The following is a 14,329-nucleotide window of genomic DNA, read 5'->3' on the forward strand; positions in this document are numbered from 1 at the left end:
GAAGTCAGGAGAACACTTAGCAAGAACTTGCTGAAGGGGTTGCCTGTGCATCCCCAGAACCCAGAAGAGGCCAGACTCTGCAATGCGTAGGTGAAGCTTTCAGCCCAATGTATGAAAACCACATTTGGGCTATTTGTTCAATGTAGTTTCATCTCCTCAAAGAACCTCAGCATCCCCTCCCATCCAACTCTGCCAGCACAGACAGGGCACCCTTCCGGAAGGAGAAGGTTCTGCATTGGGAAAAACATGCTCTCATGGATGGAGGACACATGGCCTGGCCAGGAGGACCAGGTCAGGATGAGTGAACAATCAGGAGGGCCCAGGGCTCTAGTTTCTTTTCCCGCATGGCGATAGGTCATAGGGTCAGAGCGGGCTACCTGTGCTGTGAACAGAGTCCAGGAGGAACGCAGCATCACACTGGCCCAGGATTTAGGACAGGAAGTGCAAACCATCACAGTTACAGCAGTGCAAACCACAGGCAGGAAATTGGGGTATACAAGAGCCGTGTCGCCTGGCTTGGACTCCTGCCAGGCTACCAGGGCTACAGTCCCTTCTGGTCCCCAAGGACCAGCGGATGGTTAGTGATAACAAACGATAAGGAACTGGGTTTTGTATTGCAGCAGATAGGGAGGGAGGGAGGGAGACAGAGGAGGCCAAAGCATGTCACTTCAGAGATGTAACTCTTCAGGACTGCCAGAGATAGCAGATGGCACTCTTATGCCTGAAAATGGGCACTGGGGCTCTTAGGAATATCTGTCCTAGGAAACATGGGCTGGGATAGAGACTCCCCATAGCAACCTGTTTAGACAAAGCAAGAGGCAGAATCCAGATGCTCTCTCTCCATCATAGGCAGAGCCAACCTAGCCTCTGTGAGTGACAGTTACTTGCTATGCTTGTCTTCAGAGCCTGCAACGCTTCATCCCCCATCTCATGAGGTTCCTCTGTCTTTTGATGTTTCCTAGTCGGTTACATGGTTGTTTCTGTGTTTCATGCATTCTAGATAACAGCTTCTGGTATGCCTGTTCATGCTGTGTGGGCTTGGGCAAGTCACTGAACCTCTCTAGTCTTCACGTGTTTAAAGGGAAGGATCATGGTGTTTCTGCCACAGGAGGGTTATGAGGATCTACCAAGATAATAGGCATGAAGGGTTTTGAAAAGTAGAATATAAGTGCAAGGCATTCATGATGCTATTAGTGATATTATGATCACACCCAGATGTGTGATAGATGCATGAGTCTTCCATTCCTAGGAGTTTGTAGTTCTTGTGTATGTAATAGAGTGAATAATGCTAGCCAAGACTCATAAAGCGCCTACTATGTGCCAGGTACTATTCTCAGTATTTTACATATATTAATTTGGTCCTCACAATAACCTTACTATGTAAGGTACTATTGTCACCATTTAAAAGATGAGGAAACTGCCCAGAGAGGGTGAGTAACTTTCCCAAAGTCAGACAGCAAATCAGAGTTGGAACCAGCATCAAATCCAAGCCAGCTGGCTGAAGAACCCATATTCCCAACCACTTCTCTACATGGCCAATGGAGTGAGTAGACCCACCAATGATTTTCAAGATTCCCCATGAGAGTTACATAAGATGTGTCTATCTAGGTCCCAAGCTAGTGTTACTAACCACTTGTCCGCCCACCCAGGGGAGCTCAGCAATCAGAAGTCCAGAAAAGAATACCTTAATACCATGGCCAGCCACCAAATTGGTTTCCCAAGGAGCAAGCAGTACGTCTTTGGCAGTATCATGCAGTGGTACGGGCTTGGGTGACATCTCAGGTCTTCGACTTGCTAGCAATGAGACATTGGGCAAGTGATTTATCCTAAGTTTCTACTTCTTCATCTGCCAAAGGGAAGATTTGTAAGCTGGTTCAGAGAGAATAATAATCTCATATCTATAAAACTTCGTAGGAAACCTGGCATCACGTAAGTGCGAATACATCTCTATAGATGCAATTAACTGCCAGCACATGGAGAGGACTCAGGTGGTGGCTTTTGATGCTTTGAAGAGCCACCCACTATTGAGTTCTCAGACAATAACATCAGAGTTGCAGGACCTGGCAAAAAGGTCCTGTCCTTGGTTCACTGTTGTGGGTATGTCTTCGAAATTTTATTGTTGAAGACTAAATTAACAGTCTACCTGAAACCCCACACTGGAAAAGGAGTCCCAAGTCTTGAGGATGGATTGGATTTAAAGGATTAGAATGATCACTTATTTGAACTTCATGGGTTATTTAAATTATTTACAGTATGTCTGCCTCCGGGTAAGCAACTCAAGTTAAAAAAATGCAATTAAGTGAAACAACACAGTGACAAAGTGTGTGAGCAAGTCACCAGCACATATGCCTGCCTTATTATCAGGCAACCTTTTGTTTCCAGATGTTTCTCGATTGGTCCTACTTGGTGATTCTAGACCAAATCCTGTGAGAACGGTCAGTCTTTGCGCTTCCCATCTAGCATAGAAATCAGGTCCACATAGGTAGTTCAAATAAGTGATCATTCTAGTCTTTTAAATCCAATCCATCCTCAAATCTTGGGGCTCCTTTTCCAGTGTGGGAATTTGGTTGAACTGTTGATTTAACCTTTTACAATAAAATTCCAAAGACATACCCACAGCAGTGGACCAAGGACCGACATACCCAAGGGCACGACCTTTTCGCCAGGTCAGAGTCAAGGAGCCAAGATTAGAACTCAGACCTTAGTGGTTATATAATTTACAGTATAGACTAAAAGATAAATGCCTGGCTGGTGCCAGCTGATGCCAGACAGCAAAAGCAGACAGACACAAAAAAATAAGTGTCTCATGACCCTGGAGAAAGAAAAGTGGGAATTCCACTCACAGAATTCTAGAAGATTCAAAGTCTCTAGCTCTGAGGTTCTCAACCTTTTTCTAGTCATGCAAAATTTTGTTTAAAAATTTTTTAGTTAAAAGAAAACAGCAACAAAGCAGATGAAGGTTTAGCTGCTTTAAAACAGGGATAATAACTTGGCCATGAGACTTCAGAGATCTTTTTGCTCTTAAGTAAATTCCATGGAATCTCTAGAATTCCATGGGTCACAGTTTGAGAAACACTGGCTAACGGAGAAGGTCATGGAAAATAAGACCAGGGCTTGAGTTGGTTTTCTCATCTACCAAAAGATAATAATAAAATTGTCATTTTCATAGGCACATTTCATAAGCACATCACATATGAGTTAATTCACAGAAAGGAGTTAGTGGTGGCTGCTACCGAGTAAAAATTAGGTTAATGTTAACTAAAATCATCACATATTTTATTAATGATTGCTACATCTATTAGTAGTTGTGAGACCTTAGCAAATTTACTTTGCCTCTCGAAGCCTCAGTCTCCCTCTCCGTAGACTGGGAAAATAATATTTTCCTTGCTTTGTAGGCTAGTAAATAATATTCTTTTTCAGTAATAATCCTTTCCAGTCTGAGGAAATGTTAAGCAATGTAGGTTTGTAAATTACTGAATATAACACCTAGCCTTTCCCATGGGAACTCAGAAATCGCACCAAAGTTGATATTTCTTCTAAGCATCCCCACAATAGACTAGGTGACAACTCCCAGGGGGCCTTTTAGATTTTCAGTCTTAGGGAAGTTTATTCATTCCATAACATTATATTATACAAACAGCTCTAAATCTTCACACTGGTCCCTCAATGGATACTTCTTTCTCTAGGATGAGTCCAGGTGGCCCTTATTTGATGATCTTCTATGGACTTCTAAGTCGAGGTAGGTCTGAGCTGCTCTGGGCTTCCAGTCCCAGAGTCGAGTAGAGGCAGTAGTGAGGGAGACTGGCTTGGGGGCTGGGATTGAGGTCTCCTGAACCCAGACCTTCACCTCTTGGTTCCTCACATACCTTAGCCAAGGCACAACAAAAATGGCTTAATTTTGTCCAAGTAACAACATCTGTGGTGTGGGTTTGCAAATGGGCTCCAGTCAGCGATGTCACTTGGGCTCCAGCTGAGGAGGTTCCATATCAACCCATGTCTTCATAATCATTGCCACTGGGGGGAGGAGATGTGGTAAGACTTGAACACTGGCTCTTCCCAGAAGGGAAACATGTGATTTCCACTCATATCTTCATATCATCCACTCATAGCTCCTTCCCAGAAGGGGAACATGTGATTTCCACTCAGATCTCATTGGCCAAGGCATCTTCCCATCTTCATATCATCCACTCATAGCTCCTTCCCAGAAGGGGAACATGTGACTTCCACTCATATCTCATTGGCCAAGGCAGGTTTCACGTTCATGTCTGAAGGTAGAATGGGAAGGAACTGCAGTTCTACCTCATGTCTCCAGGAGAGCTGGAAATACAGACATCCTAGACTTACGATATGGCTGCCTTCTGATAAATTCATCACAAACTGAAAATATTGAAAGTTGAAAATGCATTTAATGTGTCTAACCAACTGAACATCATAGCTTAGCCTAGCCTGCCTCAGATGAGCTCAGAACACGTACATTAGCCTAAAGTTGGGCAAAATCAATGAACCCAAACCCTATTCTATGATAAAGTGTTGACTACCTCATGCAATTTATTGGATACTGTACTAAAAGTGAAAAACAGAATGGTATGGTTGTATAGGTATTCGAAGTACAATTTTTATTGAATGCATATCACTTTTTCACATCTGTAAAGTTGAAAAAAAAATAAGTCAAATCATCGTGAAGTTGGGCGCTATCTGTGTTTTGGTGAATGGCACTAAACCCCTTCATAGACAATGATCAGGAATGACTGGGGATATATATCTGCAGCCTTAAAGTCTAAGAGGATGACGACAACGGTGGTGACAAATAATTGCCACTTATTGAGCAGGACAGATTCTGTGCCAGCCTCTAACATCACCTGCGTCACCTCATTTGATCCTCACACCTGGATGAGACAGACGCTCTTTCCATCCCACGTTTACAAAAGTGGGAGCTGAGGCCTAGAGATGAAGTCGTTGACAAGATGACCTCACAGCCAGTGGGAAGCATCTTTCACACTCACTTGAGCAGTCACGGTGGCAAGTTAATGAAAGAGCCATCAAGTTAGAACCCAGAGTGCTAGAAGGAGAGGGTTTGCATGGAAGAAAACAGCTACTGCAAACATGCTCTCCATTGGTGAGCGAACCCAGAGAATTTATACCCAAACACATTTCATCTGGCTACCAGCCCTGTCAATAGCCCCCATTGGCCAAATCCACCCAACATCCAGAAGGCAGTGGGGTCCTTGGTTGATGTAGGCTACCTTTGCCAGCCTTTCCAGGCACAAAGTTGGTAGAAAAGGAGGGAGACTGGGTCTAGGGATGAACAGGGAATACCCAGAAGAGTTATAAATCTTAGCTTCAAACCCAGGTTTTTCTGCCACTGGAGCCTGAATTTTCCATCATTCTGCTGGAAGAAAATGGCAGTGCTGATACCATGCAGAGAAATGCTTAGGAAAATCAAAGCTCTGGGAAGCAAGCTGATTTGGTCTTGATGAGGAATCTAGGATGTCCCCCTTTGAAATCATGTGTGTTACCTAACCCTGAATTGTACCTCACAATTTTAAAAATAAAAAATTTAAAGGGGAAAAAAAAGAAATCGTGTGTGTATGTTCCATTTGTACCCATGTTGTGAGTACCTTCCTATCATTTTTAAGCAAGCTCATCTTTACAAAGCTATTGTTCAAGAAACCAAACCTGCAAACCACTCCCCCATCCCCACACACAAAAAGTGGATGAGCAGTTACGTTTTAAATTCTTTTTAGAAGAATTCCGCTACACATTTGAATGATAGGTAATGGGAAGTCTGACAAGTTGCGTGTTCGGGGTCCCTTCCCGGGGATACCACTATGAATAGACAATGAGAACACATTTGCTTTCTCCAACAATCCGGAAGAGCTTATTTCCCCCGTGCAATGAAAAACCCTGTGAATTGGGCCAGAAAGCTCGACTGTGATTTATCTGAAAACAACTGTTAAACATTTCAGAAATTAAACTTACTAAAATACAGGGGAAGGAAGGTTAAAAGAGACGTTGGAAACAAGTATCAAATGTTCCACTTTTGCAGTGAGGGGCGGGGGAAGGTGTTCTTCTTATTGATTCCATTCTTTCATTTGATGAGGATTTATTGTTGTGCTTTTACTTGCCTGGGAGATAGATGGTGCCGAGAATGGGGATTTCCACATCCAGGAAAGTTTGCATGGGACACAGCCTGCCACATGGAAGAGACAGCCTGTGCTGGATTGGAAAAGCAATAGTGTTAGTTGGTATATATTGAAGGTGTCCTACCCACCAGGCTCTAAGATAAGCACGTCTCATCATTTATTTCGTTTGTTCTCCACAGCAGACGTGTGAACCTCACTCTTCTTGTCCCCATTTTATGGATTAGGAAACAGAGGTAGAGGGAGATTAGATAACTTGCCTGAGGTCCCACAGCTGGTCAGAATAAAACATAAAACATGGATTCATATCCCAAGCTGTCTGACTTCAGAAACACTGCTCACAACCACTTTGCTAGATTCCCTCCCGTGTATTTGTTCTCAACTGCAAAGTACATTCCACAAAGTTCAGTTTCGTTGACTGCCTACTGTAGTCTAGGAGTGGCTCAGGAAGTTAGTACTTCTGTGATCTTGAATCCTCGTGACAGCTCTGTGAGGTAGTTCCCTTTCATTGTTCTCATGCTGCAGCCGGGGAACTTGACACTCAGTGAGGTTTCGTGACATGCTTTTGGCCATGTACCTAGTCACTTGCAGGAGCAGGATTTTTAACCATGGCTCTAAAACCTAGCTTCGTCTACCACAGCGTGCTGCCTCTAGGCTACTGCTGAGTTAGACAGGCAGTTTCCTGCTGTGGGTCCCTGAAGCAAGGGGCTGCGGTCCAAGCTGTAGGGCTCTGATTCACTCTCTACACTGACAAGGTCCAGTGTGAGCTTGCACACCCACACTCATAGGTGCGCACAAGCATACAACTTTGTTGCTAGTCCTTACAGGCATCTCCATGCTTAGTGGGAAAAAGCGACAAGGTGCCCCCTCTGGGTAGACACAGTCCGGTGTCACGAAGTTTGGTGGGCAGCCTGGACTTCTGTCCTGTGTGTCTGCCTCCCTTGCCCGATGTGTGACATTGCAGTCACCTGGATGGATGCACGTGCGTGTAAAGGTGGGCTTGTGAAAAGGGGAGGAGGAATCCTGGCGCTGTGTATCCCTGACCCTGTGCTCCATGAGACCCATCTCAGGAATGCACAACCATTTATCCTTATCCCTTGGAAGAATGAAATCAACACCAGCAAATCCACATTTTTTTCCTGCCACAAAACCTGACCTGGGCACATTTGTTTCTGTAGGATGATTTTACCATGGTTTTCTTCACATTCAAATATGGATGATCTGGGAGCTGTTAAACAGTTGTTTTCACAAACGGTGCACCTTTGCCTTCCCAGGATCCTCAACGAGTGCCCCCGCCGCCTGGTAGTAGGAGGTTTCTTCTCAGGAGTGAGTGACCTGGGAGTCCAGCTGGAGTCCTTATGGCTCCCCTGATAGGACACCTGGAGATGATTCCTGATTCTTTTTTTTTTTTGGAGTCAGAGTCTCACTCTGTCACCCAGGCTGGAGTGCAGTGGCACGCTCATGGCCACCACAGCCTTGGCCTGCTGGTCTCAGGCATTCTGTCCACCTCAGTCTTCCAAGTAACTGGAGCTACAGGCACACACTGCCATGCCCGGCTTTTTAAAAATTTATTGTAGAGATGAAGTCTCTCCAAGTTGCCCAGGCTTGTCTCTAACCCCTGGGCTCAGGCAATCCTCTCACCTCAGCCTTTCAAAGTGCTGGGATGGCAGGTATGAGCCTCCACCCATGGCCAATTCCTGATTCTGACGCCGAAGCTGTCTCCCATCTCAAGAGTCCTTGGTCTCATCCTTCCATTGAATGTGGAGCCCACTGTCCTGCTGCCCTAGGAGTGGACCCCCCAAGTCCCAAAGCTCATGTGCAAATGGTCAAAGCTGGAAAGTTTCACTTTCTTCATCACAAGACCAAGACCCAGAACTGTTTCAAAAATTGTCTGGAAACTGAATTGAGGAAGAAATGAGGTGTGAGATGAAAAGGTGCTCTGCCTTAAGATGGAGAGAGTCTAGGAGGCTGAGGGCACCTGTACAGAGGCACAGGTTTGCCTGTTCTTTATGCCTCTAGTTCAGATCCAAAGGTGAAGGGGGAAAGATGTCTTTCAAGGTAAAGACAGACATTCTCATCTAAAGAGCTGTGAGATTATGGAAGAGGTTGCCTGGATAGGCAGTGAGTTCTCTATCACCAGGGATAATCAAAAAGAATCTATCATGGGGGATACTGAAGAATAAATTTCTGCACTGGGTGACAGGCTAGAAAGGTCACTTCTCAAGTTGAGATACTGAGTTTATAGCAGATCAGCAGCCAGGCCAAGTATCAATCCGTGGCTGTTAGTTTGTTCACAGCAAATCAAAGTGGTTCAGGTTTGCAGATACAAGCTGAGGCAGATATTTAGCACTCACGTCTGTAAGCTGTGAAGTTAGATGGACCTGGATTCCAGTGTTGGCTCTAGGGTGAGTTGTGTGACCTTGGGCAAGTTGATTGAATTTGTCTAAACCTCAGGTCCACCCTCTGTAAACTGGGGCACACCCATCTCATAGGGAGTTTTGTAGATTCAATGGCTTACTGAGTTCCTGGTGCTAAGCACTCAACAAATGGCAGGGATACATATGTGTATGGCAGGAAGTGGCAGGATGAAACATTGGGCACCCAAGCACGTGCTTCTTTATAACAGCACACTGCATGTCTCTCTTGGCTCCCAGTGCATTCTGTAGCCTCTCTCTCTCTCTCTCTCTCTCTCTCTCTCTATTAAAATGCACTAAATGCAGCAATGTTTTTTTCTGTCAATAAAAAGTTTTGGGGTAATCTGACCCTTTCCAAGATAAAGACCTGAATCTGTTACTGTCATATTCAGATTGTGTACTCTCATATAAGTGAACTCATTCTCTCCCTCCCTCTCTCTCTCTCTCTCTCTCTTTCTTCCTCTCTCCTTCTTCCTCCATTCCTCTTTCCCTCTTCCTCCTTCCCTACCCACCCTCTGTCTCTCTCACTCCCTCTCTCTCTGTCTTTCTCTTTCTATCTCTCTCCTTCTATCTCTTCATCTCTGTTTCAAATATAGCTCTTTCTTCTTCTCTCTTTCTCTATCTTTCTTTTTCTCTCTATCTCTATCTTCTTTCTCTCTCTCTCCTCTCATTTTCTCCCTTTCTCTCTTCCTCCCTCCCTCCCTTCCCTCTCACTCTGTCTTCCTCTTTCTGTCTCTTTCCTTTTATCTCTTTCCTTCTATCTCTCTCTTTCAAATATTTCTCTCTCTTCTCTCTCTTTCTATCTATCTCCTCCTCCTTCTTGCCATCACTTTTTCCATCTCTCCCTCTCTGTTTCTTTTCCCTCTCTCTGTCAGTCTCCTTCTGTCTTTCTCTTTCAAATATTGCTCTCTTTTCCTCTTTCTCTTTTTTCAAATATATCTCCCTCTTCCTCACTCTTTCTCTTTCCATCTCTCTCTTTCTATCACCGCCCCCCAGGTACACACACATAAAAAGTACTATTTTAAAAATATGTTCTTTCTGCTATAAGAATGAGATGTTGAGTTGGTTCTTTCTTTTCTTCTCTTTTCTTTTTTTTTTTTAAAGGAAACACCTTTTCAGGGTTGGCATGGCATTAATAAAAATAATAAAGCAGAAGGTTTGGAGGGAAAAGGTAAATAAGGCGATTCATACATCATCTGCTAGAGACACAGAAGTGAGGCAGAGAAAAATCACCGCCCCGCACTGTGTGCCGGGAGATTCTCATGAGTCAGCTTGTCTGCTGCATTCTGGCCTCTCCACTGCTGCTGCCGCGGGTTGGCTGTGTCTGCTCAGTGGAGTGGGCCAGGTTGGAGACCGCTCATAATTAACCGTGCTTCTTTTCTGCAGTGGGTGCTGATAGAAGCGTCTCCTTACGTGTACCAACTTGAAATTCAGAAGAATGTCTCCCTGTCCCAACCACACACACACACACACACACACACGTGCGTGTGTGCATGAACCATGGTGACCTTTGGGGGGAGGCGAGTGTACCCTGCATGGAGGAACGGCCGGTCACCCAATGTGCCGGGCCCAGTACAAAGTGAAAATGTAGGGTCTCCTGTATACAAATAGAATCACAATGTCAAGACATCAACAGCAGAGCATTCAGTGTGTAGGAAACTGACAAGTGCGTTGTCCTGTATGACTGCTGCATTGTCCCCTATGGCCCAGGAAGCCGGTCCCTGTTGTGTGTCTTTTTAGGTCACAAGTCTTGTAGGAGTGACAGTAGAGACCAGAGTGGCTTTACATTGTCCCTTTGCTCACCTTAAAGGTGAGTGTAAATGAGACACAACCTTCTATTCTGGAGCCCGATAAGTCAGATCACCCAAGTGTGGATCTATCTTGTCAGCTTGGGGCAGCAGGGCTGCTCTCAAGGATGGAGGTGACATTCCTCGGGGACTAGTTAATAAACTTTATTTAAAATCTCAGAAGTATACGACTGCACAATGAAAAGATTCTCCAGAAGTGATCTCTTAGAACCAGCTTCATTTTCCAAATGTGGGGACTGAAGCCCCTAAGGGGAGAGGAAGATATTTTTAGCAAGAAGAGTTACTATTTATTTAAACTTCCTCCGTGGATCCATGTGCCTCTCAGCATTCTATGCGCATTTAATTCACAGTCGACACAGGAGATAAAACATAGCTGTTCCACCCATTTTACAGAGGAAGAAACTGAGGTACGTTAAAGTTTAATAGCTGTCCTAGGATCACAGAACCCACAAGTGGTAGAACTGCCTCACAAACCTGCTTCCAGAGACTCCCTTGTGTTCAAAATGGGGGAGAAGGGTCTCTGGTTTCTGCTGCAAGCTCAGGGTACCCTCCCCTTCCCTTCAGCTGCTGGTCTTTTGCCTAGGATATTCTGATACTCTCTACCGAGTCACTTCATGAATTCTGGGTGTGGCTCTCTCTGCCAAGTGGATTCTCACCAATAGACACAGAAGAAGCATTGACAAGAAGAGACTCGTCGGGACCCAAGAAACAAAATAGGGCTGGTTCTTTTGTGAAAGAAAGTGGAGTGACCTCAAAACCAGGGTCTAAAAAAACACACATCCCCAGAGAAATCCAGGGCCGGGCAACGGCCATGCCAGGCCCTGGGCCCCCACTGCGAATGAATTACATGCTCGGGCCAAGGTAACGCAGGCCTTGGCCAATATCCCCAGGTCTTTCCTGCCCTGCGCTGGCCCAGACCCAGTCAGCTCCAGCCAGGAACGGCAAGGCGGGTGGGAAGACAGGAGAAGGCCTCATCTGAGTTGGTCTCGGAGCCCCAGCGGGGCCCCACGTTCCATCCAGCAAGGGACCCCGCTGCCAACACGCTTGCCAGCCAAGCTGTGTAAACATTCAAGCTCTCCTGGCAAAGCTGGCAGCCAAGAGGGGAGAGACTGGATGCGGGGAGTGTGCTCTGCTGCTTGTGGCTTCTTGTGGCTTTCCTTCCTCGTGGCCGCCACCTCCCTGGCCTGTCCGTCAGAACCAGAGCCTGCAGGGATTTCTTACAGACCCCAGTGGCTCACATCTCTGTTTCCCCTTTACAAAGACTTGTGTCCTATTTTTAATCTGCTTCTGCTTAGAGGTTTGCTCTTGCTACTCCCATGCCTTGAAGATGGTTTCACCAAGGCAACAAAAAAATTCAAGGAACTACAGTGCTGTAACCCACTTGTGTCCGGGGTAAATGCCCCTAAGGGAACACATAAAGATCTAAATATGAAGGTAAAGACAGCAGCTATCATGAATTTTAGATTTTTTTTTAATTGAGGTAAAATCCACCTAACAGAATCATCTAGTTTAAAGTGTACGATTCACTGGCCCTTAGCACATTCACAATGTCAGGCAATTATCCCCTCAATCTAGTTGCAGAAATGTTTCCATTGGCCCCATAGGAGACCTTATACCCATGAAGAGCCACACATATCCCATCCCCCAGCCCTGGTGACCATCAGTCTGCCTTCTTTTTTTTTTTTTTTTTTTGCGTTAGAGTCTCACTCTGTTACCCAGACTGGAGTGCAGTGGCCGCTCTCGACCACCGCAGCCTTGACCTGCTGGGCTCCGGCGATCCTTCCGCCTCAGCCTTCCAAGTAGCTGGAACTACAGGCGCACGCTACCACACCCAGCTGATTTTTTATTTATTGTAGAGATGCAGTCTCGCCAAGTTGCCCAGGTAGGTCTCGAACCTGTGGGCTCAGGCAATCCACTCACCTCAGCTTCCCAAAGCACTGGGATTACAGGCTGAGCCACCGAGTGCGGCTCTGTCTACTTTCTACAGATTGTGAGGAGCCCTCTGGGAACAGCATGTACAAAGAACGCCCTGAGAGGGAAATTGAGACAGTGAGCTGTTGCACTCTAGGTGTGAGGGGGTGAGACTAGGGAGGGGTGATCAGCACCCAGAGGGATAGAGACCTGTGGAGAAAGCTGCATAGGAGACTGCACAAGGAGGGAGGGAGCCAGGGAAAAAAATACCTGATTTGGCTCTGCCCTCCCTTCTCCCACCACAACTCGCCTCTGGCCAAATCCAACAAGAAGACAGAAGGCAGGAAAGTCGCTTAGATAGTCCTGGCATGGTGGCCTCCCCAGCCAGGCAGGTGTGAGCAAGGGGGTGCGGTGGAGCCAGAGAGGCCAGTAACATCCCCTGCACTGTGGCTAAGGGCTTACACTGAACTCCTCTCCCCTCCTGCCAAGGGCCACTCCCATGCCAGCCCTACCTGCCTTCTGCTGTGAATCCAGTCCTTCTCACCCCAGCTCCCCTGCTGTGGTGGGAGCCATTCACCTTTTCATACCTCATGACTGTGGTCCCTCTCCAAACAGCCCCCTTCCCCCATTTAAAAAGAATGCAATCTGATGGCATGCAGTGGCTCAAGCCTATAATCCCAGCACTTTGGGAGGCAGAGGAGAGAGGGTTGCCTAAACTCAGGGGTTTGAGACCAGTCTGGGCAACTTGGTGAGACCTCGTCTCTACAATAAATCAAAAAACAAGCCAGCTGTGGTAGCGTGAGCCTGTAGTTCCAGCTACTTGGAGGACTGAGGCAGAAGGATTACCTGAGCCCAGCAGGTCTATGCTGCAGTGGCCGTGAGCATGCCACTGCATTCCAGCCTGGGCGACAGAGTGAGACTCCAACTCAAAAGAGAAAAAAAAGAAACGCAATCTTTATGAAACCCAAAGAATAATTAGGTGTTTTTTGTATGTTCATAATGGAAACGTACAAACCTCCACAAAAGAAAATGTTGATGAGTACTAAATGCAATAGGATGTTTGGCAGCTCTTTGTGCAATGACTTGCATGTTTATCAGTTGATGTACAGAAATTTTCAAGTGACATTGCTGAGTAGAAAGCAAGATGCAGAGAAGTTAATAAAACACGTGGTTTGTTGTTAAATAAGACTCTAATAGTACATATAAACATCACAAGTCAGAAGATGATAGAGAAAGGTAGATAGACAGACAGTTATTATTACAGATTTAATTTATTAGGGCAGTTTTAAGTTTACAAAAGGATTGATCACAAAGTATACGGAGTTCCCCTACACCCCTCTAAGTCCAATGTTGACATTCCTTCATTTTCACAACGCCTCCTCAACATTCCATGCCACTAAAAGTAAAATCCAGAGTTCTTATCCTGACTTCCGGGGCTCTTTGTGATCTGTCTATACTCAGATCTCCTCCTCCACCTCTCTCTTTCTCACTCCCTCAGCTGCAGGGTCATTGGTCTCCTCGCTGTCCCTTCACCCAAAGAGTAACCCAACAGCTAGCGCAAACCCACGCCCCTCTAGTTGCACCAGGCACAGTTCACATGTTGCCTCAGCGGAGCTCCATCCAGGTCCTCCCGTGAAGGGACCAGTGAGCCCCACCTAGGGGCTTCCTCTGGGTGCTCATCCTGGCCCTCCCTTCTGGCCCTTCTTAATCCTGGCTTCTCCATCTTCTTTTTCTTCTGCAGACCCTTGCTGGCTTCAGGACTGCCCCCACATTCCCTCTGCTATGACGTGAATGTGGGCAGAACAGTCTCACTCTGTCTGACCGCTGGACTGGGGGTTCTCAGCTACTTATTTGCTTGTCAAAGGCACTAAAAGATCTTGGTCACAGGCACCTCTGACACTGGGCGGCTCTCTCTTTGAGTCCTGAATCCTTCCCCCAGGAAATAAAAAAAAATCACGGGCAAAGAAACTCAAGAACCTGGACTTTTAGTGAGACTCAGCTTCCTTGGCGTTAAAACAGGGCTAAAGAAGGTATCCATTTCAGAGGAACGTCCTGA

This window comes from Carlito syrichta, unplaced genomic scaffold, assembly GCF_000164805.1.
Source record: "Carlito syrichta isolate Samal-C Ts95f unplaced genomic scaffold, Tarsius_syrichta-2.0.1 Scaffold311949, whole genome shotgun sequence".
NCBI lineage: Eukaryota > Metazoa > Chordata > Mammalia > Primates > Tarsiidae > Carlito > Carlito syrichta.